Here is a 10,635-nt window from a genome sequence, read left to right on the forward strand (position 1 = left end):
AGTCATTAACACTTTTAAAAGTTGTACAAAATGTAGGAAAAGCCATAATTTTAATTTTCTTAGTTTTTTCATTGTCATAGGTATCACTGTTTTTAGTTAATAGAATTGCTTTATAAATTTAAACTATGAAAAGTAAAAAAATAGTATTGCAGACTAGAAAAAGATAGAAGTTTTAATCAAGGATTAGAGAAATGTAATAGGTAAGATTTAGGCTTACTGGTGGATTTTTATCTGGTGGTACACATTTCAGATTTTTTCTTAAATAATTTCAAACAGAATCACTCAGAGTTGCTGGTGCTGCATTGTAAATGCCATTCATCAAAAATCAGTGGTTAAAAATTAAGAATAACAGGGTCGGTGATGTTTGCAGCTCTGTGTTCTTGCCTGCAATGGATATTAAAGTTATGTAATGATATACACTAAAGTGTTAGTTAAAAGTAATTGTTTGAGGTAACTGGAACATTAAAAAATTAGAGATAGCCTTTACATTTATTAAGACTGTTAGTTGAGTCACATCTTAAATGATATTTAAAATAATACTGGGGAGGGGGGAGCCTACCGTTGTAGCTATTATGAAGTTTTTTTGTGGTTTTCCTCAATTGATGTTCATGTCTGTGCATAAGCACCAAGTGGGAGGGTGAATGAGGAAAGCTGTGGATTGATTTTAAACTGCTGAGTAGAATTTCAGGGCCCAGCAGCTTTAAAAGCAGTTTCCATGTGGTAGAGAGCTTTGCCAACATTCTTTCTCTAGGCTGAAAAGTAATGGCTTGCACTCGAGAACTGTGCTTACAATATTTGTAACTGTTGTACTCAGTCTGCTTATACTAATTATTGTAAGTTTGTGTTGTATTTACCTTGTAAAATGAATACTAATTTTTTGTGAACATTAGTTTATGAAGATGACATAGTTGTAAAAGCATGCTTTTCATTTTAATGTTTTCACAGGAGATAAAACATCTGTTTTTGAATGAAATAAAATAGCAAACTAAAGCATAGTGTATGATCTTAATTTTATGAGGAGTAAAAATACTGTTCCAGACTATAGTTAGTTTAGAACCAAGAAATTTCCAATGTAAAAATTAGTTTTAGTTACATATAAAATAACTCAAGTGCCATAGTTAGCTTTTAAAAACTAGATTTGATTTATAATTTGGGGTTTGATAAAATATATTTTTGTTTGCTAAATGAGGGAAACTGTATAAATATTTAATATTAAATTTAAGGTTAAAGAGTCAAGTGATATTATCACTCTTTGGTGCATTTAGCAATCAAGGTAACATTTCTTTCTCCTCTAGGCTAAAAATTTAGTAAATGTGCATGTGGATAAATATTAAAAAATAGAAAATGAAAGAATACTAATTTGTTCTCTTTTTCTATTCAAAACTGGTCTAAGGTCCTTTCAAATTAAAACTTGGATAAACTAAAACTTGATATTTATGTTTTTATTTGAATGTGAATTATTTTAAATTTAGTTGTGATATTTTCTGGGTTTGGTTAATAAAAATTGTCAATTTCATGGCTTATAGGGTACAATAAAAATTTTAAAGTCTAATGAAACAGAAGATAATGATGAATGTAGAGAAGTGAATTGGATATATATTAAGTGTCAGATTTAGAGAATCTTAGAGATTCATAGTTTTACTAATGGTATACACAGTTTGATACTTTGTGCTACAAAAAAATTTGTGGATTATAACTTTCCTTGAAAAGTTATGGCCAGGACTACACTTTGATTGGGATTTATTCATTTAGTAATAGTTTAGGGAGCAGCCATTCTCTGCCAGAACTACGGATGAGAAAAACTCCCCTCAAGCAACTTGTAGTTTGTAGATCAGCAGGAAAGTCAGCACACAAAGCATAGAATGCACAGTGGGACCTCCTACCGAGAAATGTGCAGAGTTCTGTGATAGCCTGAGAGGGTGAGGCCACAGGTGACCAGTGGGGATGGTGACAGAGGGTGATGTTCTAGGAAGGGTAGCATCGCATAGCTGGGGAGAGTAAATACTTGAGAACATTTGTTCGTTGTATATGGCTGGAGCTTGGAGGAGGGAGAGAAGTGGTGAGTGGGTGGCACATATTAAGAGCTCAGATAAGGGACTGGAGGTCAGATTAAGGAGAGTTTTGTACCTTGCTAAAGTGTTTGGGCTTTATTCTATAGCCAGTGAGAGACCACTGAGAGATTTTTTTTTTAAGCTAGTGAGTAATATGATCCTATTTTCATTTTAGAAATATCCCACTAATGTTGCATTTCTGACGAGTACCACCACTTGTCTATTGTATTGGTTATGTATTACAACTTTAGTGGCTTAAAATAACATACATTTATTATCTTAGAGTTTCTGTGGGGTCAGGAGTCCAGGCATGGCTTTGCTTGGTTCTCTACTTCAGGATCTTACCTGAAAGCTGCAATTAAGGTGTTGGCTGGGGCTGCACCCTCACTTCAAGACTTGGATACAGTAAAGGCTTTGTGTGTGAGCCCGTGTGGCTGTTGGCTGAAGCTTCGTGCAGTTTGTGGAATTAAGAGCTTCATGTTTCTTGCTGGATGTTGGCTGACGGCCACCCTTAGTTCCTCGCCACGTCACCTCCTCCATCAGGCCGCTCCTAACACAGCAGGTTGCTTCTTCACAGCTAAAAAGGAAGACAGTCTTGCAGTAAGATGGACATGGTAATCTTTTTAGCAATCATGCACACATAATCACAAATATGACCTCACCTTTGCCATGTTCTGTTGGTTAGAAGCAAGTCAGAGGTCACAGCCACACAGAAGGGGAAATGACTACACAAGGCAAGCTTCTAGAGATACTCAGACTTGCACTGGTAAATAAACGTATCTTCTTGCCCAGAGTTAGCCAAACAAAGTTTGAGGGCAAAGTCCCCAAGACCATCCTCACTTACACCAAGTACAAGATTAGGGGGGTTCCCAAAACCACCCTCACATATGATAATTTGCCAGAAGCTAGATTCATGGAGCTCACTGAAAGCCATCATAGTTGTGGTTTATATACATAAATATCAGCCAAGGGATACATTAGGTAGAACATGGGAGGGTTCCAAAGTGCAGAGCTTCCATTATTCTCAGGTGCATTACCCTCCTGGCTTTGATGCAAGACAGCAAACCAGAGAAATGCTCCCAAGCCCCATTGAGAGGTTTTATTGGGGCTTTATTACATTGTCATGATCGATTGAGTGTCCATGTGGTTGAACTCAGCATCCAGGTTGACAGATTGCATGACCCAAAGTCCCCATCCTGAATCACATGATCTTTTGGTCTCTTTCTGACATGGCCAACCCAGTATTGGGTATGACTAGTTCACCCTAAGATGTAATGTGATGACCCCAACTCTAAAAGATATTGGTTACCTCCTAAAAGCTAACAGCTAAGCCCAGACCTCTCGTGGGTGTAAAGTTCTTTACTGTGCAGTTCCAAGAATAAAACATGTTTGAAATTTATATTGTTTTCTGTTCTACAGAGAACTATTACATCCTAGTAGAAAGCTTTTAGCTTTCACTGCACCGTAATAAAAGATAGAAGTTGTCTAAGACCTAAGAGCAGGCATTTATCCAAAACTGAGTGAGTTTTCTCTATGGAGTTCTTTTTGGTGCCCCTATTGCATTATCCTTGGTGTCTTTGTAGGGGTTTATATTGTTGAAGGTGTGCGGTTGGGCAGTTTGTTCTACCTCCTAATTGTTTTTCAACAGCAGGCATGTATTGAATAGAATTGAATTTTGGAAACAAGGGTTTTCTAGGAGTTGTTTGTTTGTCTTTGGAGGAGGCTTAGTTCTACTGACAAAGAACATGTAACTAACAAGTGGATTGCATTTCAAAAACAAGCTCGAAGAATCTTTTCTCTATTTTCTTCATCTTCTAACTTTATTGGAAGTAGTATAATTTAGGAGTCAGATCACATAAGCCTTAGTTTTGTTCTGTTTTTAACCTTCCCTTGATCTTGGTTAATTCTTTATTTTTTTTATCTGTTGGTCTAGATTCTAGGGTTTCTCAGCCTCAGCACTGTTGAAATTGTGAGCCAGAGCAGTGGTCGCCAATGGGTGGTCCGCGAACCACTGGTGGTTCATGAGGTGCAAATGGTTGGCGACCGCTGGGCCAGATAATCCTTTTGGGAGGGACTGTCATGTGTTTTACTGGACCTTTAGCAGCTTCCCTGCCTTCTGCTCACTAGATGCCAGTAACTCTTCTCCACTCACTTCTGCGGCAGGACAACAGAATGGTCTCAAGGCGTTGCCAAGTGTCCCCTGGAGGGCACAATCGCCCCTGTTGAGAATCACCCAGTGGCCAGGTATTTATAGACTCTTTAAATACAAAATCTTGGAATATTTCAAGATTTTATGGGAAATCTATGGTTTGAATCTCCATCTCAGATCTCATACTTATGCCTGAAGCCCAGTCAGTTGGTTAACGCAGAACTTCTCAAACTAAAGGGTGACATTTAAAAGGAGGGAAGTATGACTCAATATAAGGAAGAGTTCATGTCAAAAATGTATCATATTTGTGAGTTTAATTTTTTCAGTAGTACATAAATCTTTATATGGTGAATTTGCAACATATTTAGGTTTTAATGACAGACCATGTCCATGATTATGTCATATTTATTTGCTAGCCATAGTTATATTTATTTAGACAGTTGGAACATATAAAAAACTTTGGATTTTTAGCTGCTATGATTTAATTTTGTTTCCAGCTGCAAGTATGCTCTATTTCTAAGGTTTAGACAAAACAGATTGGGAATCAGGAAATGAGTTTGGTTTAGGGGTCATATGAATTCTCTGCAATAGTGAAAGAATGCAGAAGAGACAGGTTTATTTCTTCCGTTTTGTTCCCATGGAGGTGGTTAGTGTGTTACATGATATGCACACTCTCCATTTTAGTTTAATGGCTCCACTTAAGAAATAAAGGCAAAATGTATAGTGTTTCAGTTAATATTTAAACACAAGCTAAACATTCTCAACTAGTATTATTGTGAGCAAATTTATGAAATACTCTTTATTTTTATTTCCTTTCTATAAGGATGTTGGGCTTTTATGTTTATTAAGCTTGGGTTCATGGTATGATTGGATTAGTTAATAGTCATACAGTTCAGCCTAGTAGCTAATATAGCTAATACTTTAAGGTGTAATGAGGAAATAGATGAATTTTTATCTTTTCCTTTCCTGTTATAAATATCAGATCGACTGGGTTTATCTGTACCTCTGGTAGGTATCTGCAGTTTTGATGTGCAAGTTGAAGAAGTCCTTTATTCTTCACTTTCTCCTAAAGAAAGCATTGGGTATTATTTGTCCTTTTTGTTTAGTTTTGTTTTTAATGAGAAATAGTTGGGGCGGGCTCCTTAGAGTATATTCTTAGAATAACAAAAGAAGGTTGTGAACTTGTCTTCTCCTGGGCCCTGCGCTGGAGGCCCTCTGTGCTGTGTCCCTGTGCAGCCTTGGGAGGGAGCCGAGCAGAGTGCAACTCTTCCTCCCAATGCACTGCAAGGGCTTGACCTTGCTGCCTCCCTGGCAGGCTGTCTGGGTGCTCTGCAAGGTTGAATGAGTAGATGGCTATTAGAATAGGTTTGTTGCCTGTATGTGATGTAAGCACCCCCCTATCTCCTAAGGAAACTTGAGTCAAGTCTCTCTTGTTCACTGATCTTTTGTATGAGTAGAATCTTGGAAGGAACCTGAAGAGTGCTGATCCATTCTAGGGGCTCGGAGAGAGCACCTACATGTACAAAAGGCAGCTGACTTTTGGGGAGCAGCTAGATGCAGCAGGTGCTGGACGGACATGCTGAAATCCTGGTTCTGGCTTGCTGCCTGCCAGTGACTGACATGGGCTTGTTACATTTTTTGTTATGTACACTATTTCTCTTTATCCTTATAGCAGTTATATGAGAATCACCTTCCTTATGGAAATGAGGAAAGGGAAGCTTCTAGAATAAGTAACTTTCTGAAGTTAGCTAGCTCAGAACTATGAAGTCAGGCTTCCACCCAGGTGCATCTGATTTCAAATTCCTTGTTGTAAATTCCTAGATTGTGCAGTTTTATTCTTCGCTAAGGTTGTTCTTTGAGGATGAAAATGTATTTTCTTTTATCAGTTTATGAGATAAAAATAGAAGCTCCAAAATTCTGAAAATTGTAGGGCTTTGTTTTTGTTTCTTAAGAGTGAAGAGGTAAAATAAGGAATTCCCCTATCTCTATATTAATCTCGCCCTGGGAGTGTGTTTTCTCCACTCTGACCAGTCAGTTCCTACTCACTTGAAACCTTCTGCTTCTCTACCACGTCCTGGTCATCCTCAGGCAGCAACATCACTTTTCGTAGTTTCTGCCACTTTAGCATTTGATTTCTTTCCTCCTTGTGTTAGAATTAGTTGTTTGATCTTCATTAAAAATTTTTTAATAACAGCTTTATTTAGATAATTCCCATCTCATGCATTTCACCCTTTTAAAGTATATTATTCAGTAGTGTTTTAGTATTTTCAAACTTGTACAACCATCATCACAATAAATTTAGAATATTTTATCACCCCATAAAGAAACCTTCTACCCATTATCTGCCTCTTCCCACTTTCCCTCTATTCCTCTTCCTCCTAGCCCAGGCAGCCAATTATCTCTCTCTGTCTCTATAGATTTGCCTATTCTGGACATTTCCTATAAAAGAATGATAGAATATGTGGCCTTTTCTGACTAATTTTACTAGCATAATCTCTTCATGGTTTATCTATGTTGCAGTGTGTATTACTACTTTATTTCTTATTTTGGCTGAATAATATATCATTGTGTGGATATACTACATTTTGTTTATCAATTAGTTACCGAAAAGGGGACCTGGCCCTTGGTGGGTCTGCCTAGGGCCAGCCGGTAGTGTGTGGGTTCTTGAATTTGTGCAGGAAATAATTCACAACAGGAGCCCAGGTGACCATGCGGGAACTTTATTAAAGCTGGGACAGTAAAACAAGAAAGGGCTTAGCATAGAGGCAGCAACAGGAGAGCCAGGCTGGGCTGCCTTAGGTCTCTGGGAAGGCAGAGGAAAGGGGGCCTTGGGAAGGGGTTCAGGGGTGAGCCTGGGACGAGCTGCCAATGGTTGCAAGCCTCGTGGGGTCCCTTAGGGTTTAGGGTGCCTGCCTGTGGGGGAAGGGGGGAGGGAATTTCGGGGGCTGCTCCTAGAGGAGACAAATGCACGGGGTCCTTAGTCTCACAGGGGAACCTTAGGGGAGGTGTCAGGGGAGGGTTCCAGCAGAATATTCGACAGCTTCCAGGTGGGCTCCTCCAGGGCCGTGGTCTCCCCTGATGGGTCAGTGCCAGGGCCGGGGTTGTCAGTCATCGCAGCTGGTCCTGGTGTGGCCCACCTGGTTTTGCTGTTTTTCTGGGCCTGGAGCTGAAGTACAACTGAAGCCTAGATGTTACCTGTGGGGAGGGGACCTGTGTATCTGTGTAAATTGCTTCAGTGTGTTTAGCTCTCTGCCTCAGTTTCCCTGTTCCACCTGTCTTGGCTCCCTGGCTTCACCAGTTGATGGACATTGGTGTGTGCTTTCTGGCTCTTAATGGTTAATACTGCTATGAACATTTCTGTGCATGGTTTTGTATGAACCTGTGCTCATTTTTCTTAGAGATGCACCTAGGAAATAGAGTTTTACATGTCTGGTCTTCGCATATTGTCCTAATTGCTGTCATAGTGATGGGCTTTTTAAGGATCTGCCAGGCTGCTTTCTAAAGCAGCTTTACCATTTGATATCCCTACCAGTGCTGCATGAGGGCTCCCCTTTCTACCTCCTTGCTAATACTTGGTATTTTGTCTTTTTATTATAGCTATCCTGTGAGTGTGAAAGGGTATCTCATTGTGGTTCCCATTTATAGTTCTGTGATGGCTCTTCAGTAATTTTTAAATTATTCTAGGTAAGAAACACTCTATTAATAATTTCTTGTGTCTTAAAACACCCACAGTATTTTCCACATATTAACTCATAATAAATTTTTACATTTATAATCCTGTTTTTAAAAAGTGGGCTTTCCCCACATCACTAGCATTTTGCTCTGGCTTTTACCCTCGCACCTGTACCTTATATGTCTCAGTCCCACGTAGGTACTCCATTTCTTGACCTCTCATTGCTAAGCCCTACACACCAAATAACTTGATGAATGTTAATTAAAGGAAAGAATGGAATGTTGTCTGTTCATTTTGGATTGTGGAGCTTGTTCCTGGGGTCAGGTGGGTACTATTTCTGCTAAATGCTAATAACTTAAAGTTATAAAGAGCATTAGAGGCTTCATTTAAACTGTCACTTCCAGAAAGAAAAGACAACTTGAAAACTGCTTCTAAAATAGAGTGTTACATGTCTGGTCTTTGCATATTGTCCTAATTGTTGTTTATTCTTTGGATTTTCTGTGTAGGTCGCCCCACATTTGTGTGTTTATTTCTTATTTGAGGAATTCTATGCAATGTTAGCCTAATAAATCAAGAAAGTTCATCAAAGCAGGTAGATCATCTCTATTATAAGGTATAGTTAAAATATTTCAAAATGATAGGTAATAGGTAATTTTTAAGGTTTTAGAGAAACCAAGATGGCGGCATAGGTTAATGCCGGAGTTTGCTGCCTCGAACAACCATTTCAAAAATACAACTAAAAGACAGAACGGACATCATCCAGAACCACAGGAAGGCTGGCTGAATGGGAGTTCTACAACTAGGAGTAACTGAGAATCAGAGGAGGCGCAGTGCTGAAGTAAAATACTAAGGTGCGGAGGTGCGCGCGGCGTGGGCTGGTGGCTGAGGGCGTGGTTGTCTGTTTCAATCCGGAGGGAGCCTCAGACTCAGAGCTCCAGATCCGGGCGAGTCTCTAGGGACCCAGACTCAAACGGGAGAAGCAGGACTGTCTGGCTACGGTCCCTCCGAGGTTTGCAGCTGTTGCTGGGACAGAGAGGCAGAGCCCTGGGGACGGACTGAGAGCAGCCATAACCGCTCCCTCCTCCGCCCTGTTGATCCCCTGGAACCCGCCCCGCCCAAGCCCTGCACAGAGGCATTTGCCGGATAGCCTCAGGCAAAGGCTAGATTAGCACCTCCCTAGAGGACACAAGTTCTTCCACTGCAAACACAGCTGATTATCACAGCCAGTCAGCCTGGAGGTCAAATCCCTCTAGTATTAACTATAACAATCAAGGCTTAACTACAACAAGATTGCGCACAAAGACCACAAAGGGGTGTACCATGAAAGCGTAAAAAAATGTGGAGACAAAGAAACAGGACAAAACTATCAAGGGAGGATATTGAGTTCAGAACCACACTTTTGAGGTCTCTCAAGAGGCTTCTAGAGTCTGTTGATAAACTTGATGAAATGTACAGGAAATCTAATGAGACCCTCGATGGTGTGATAAAGGACCATTTAGAAAGTAAGCATACACTGACTGAAATAAAGAATATTATACAGACTCCCAACAGCAGACCAGAGGAGGGCAAGAATCAAGTCAAAGATTTGAAATGCGAAGAAGCGAGAAACACCCAACCGGAAAAGCAAAATGAAAAAAGAACCCAAAAATACGAAGATAGTGTAAGGAGCCTCTGGGACAGCTTCAAACAGACCAACATCAGAATTATAGGGGTACCAGAAGATGAGAGAGAGCAAGATATTGAAAACCTATTTGAAGAAATAATGACAGAAAACTTCCCCCACCTGGTGAAAGAAATAGACTTACAGGTCCAGGAAGCGCAGAGAACCCCAAACAAAAGGAATCCAAAGAGGACCACACCAAGACACATCATAATTAAAATGCCAAGAGCAAAAGACAAAGAGAGAATCTTAAAAGCAGCAAGAGAAAGAGACTCAATTACCTACAAGGGAATACCCATACGACTGTCAGCTGATTTCTCAACAGAAACTTTGCAGGCCAGAAGGGAGTGGCAAGAAATATTCAAAGTGATGAATACCAAGAACCTACAACCAAGATTACTTTATCCAGCAAAGCTATCATTCAGAAGTGAAGGTCAGATAAAGAGCTTCACAGATAAGGAAAAGCTAAAGGAGTTCATCACCACCAAACCAGTATTATATGAAATGCTGAAAGGTACTCTTTAAGAAGAGGAAGAAGAAGAAAAAGGTAAAGATACAAATTATGAACAACAAATACGCAACTATCAACAAATGAATCTAAGAATCAAGTGAATAAGTAACCTGATGTACAGAATGAACTGGTGATTATAATAGAATCAGGGACATAGAAAGGGAATGGACTGACTATTCTTGGGGGGGAAAGGGGTGTGGGAGATGCGGGAAGAGACTGGACAAAAATCATGCACCTATGGATGAGGACAGTGCGTGGGGAGTGAGGGCGGAGGGTGGGGTGGGAGCTGGGAGGAGGGGAGTTATGGGGGGGAAAAAGAGGAACAAATGTAATAATCTGAACAATAAAGATTTAATAAAAAAAAAAAAGAAAAAAAAATTTTTAAGGTTTTAATGAGACCGTCAAAATCCATCTGTTCAAATTTTAAAGGAACTTTATTCAACTTTAACATTATGTAAATAAACATTGGCTAATACACATATAAATTCCTAATTAATTGTGCTAGAAAAATAGAAGTGTTTAATAATGTTGATATACTTTCTTGTGCTAATATTAACCTTCTGAACAAAGTAGTTATTTATTAGCAATCTT

General features: G+C 39.5%; 1 protein-coding gene across 1 annotated transcript in view; it reads left to right on the plus strand.

The window, feature by feature from the left end:
* CENPP (centromere protein P) overlaps positions 1 to 10,635 on the plus strand; it is a 217,401-nt gene that overhangs the window by 62,873 nt on the left and 143,893 nt on the right. The window lies entirely within an intron of this gene.

Source organism: Myotis lucifugus, unplaced genomic scaffold (assembly GCF_000147115.1).
Source record: "Myotis lucifugus unplaced genomic scaffold, Myoluc2.0 scaffold_404, whole genome shotgun sequence".
In the NCBI taxonomy this organism is placed as follows: domain Eukaryota; kingdom Metazoa; phylum Chordata; class Mammalia; order Chiroptera; family Vespertilionidae; genus Myotis; species Myotis lucifugus.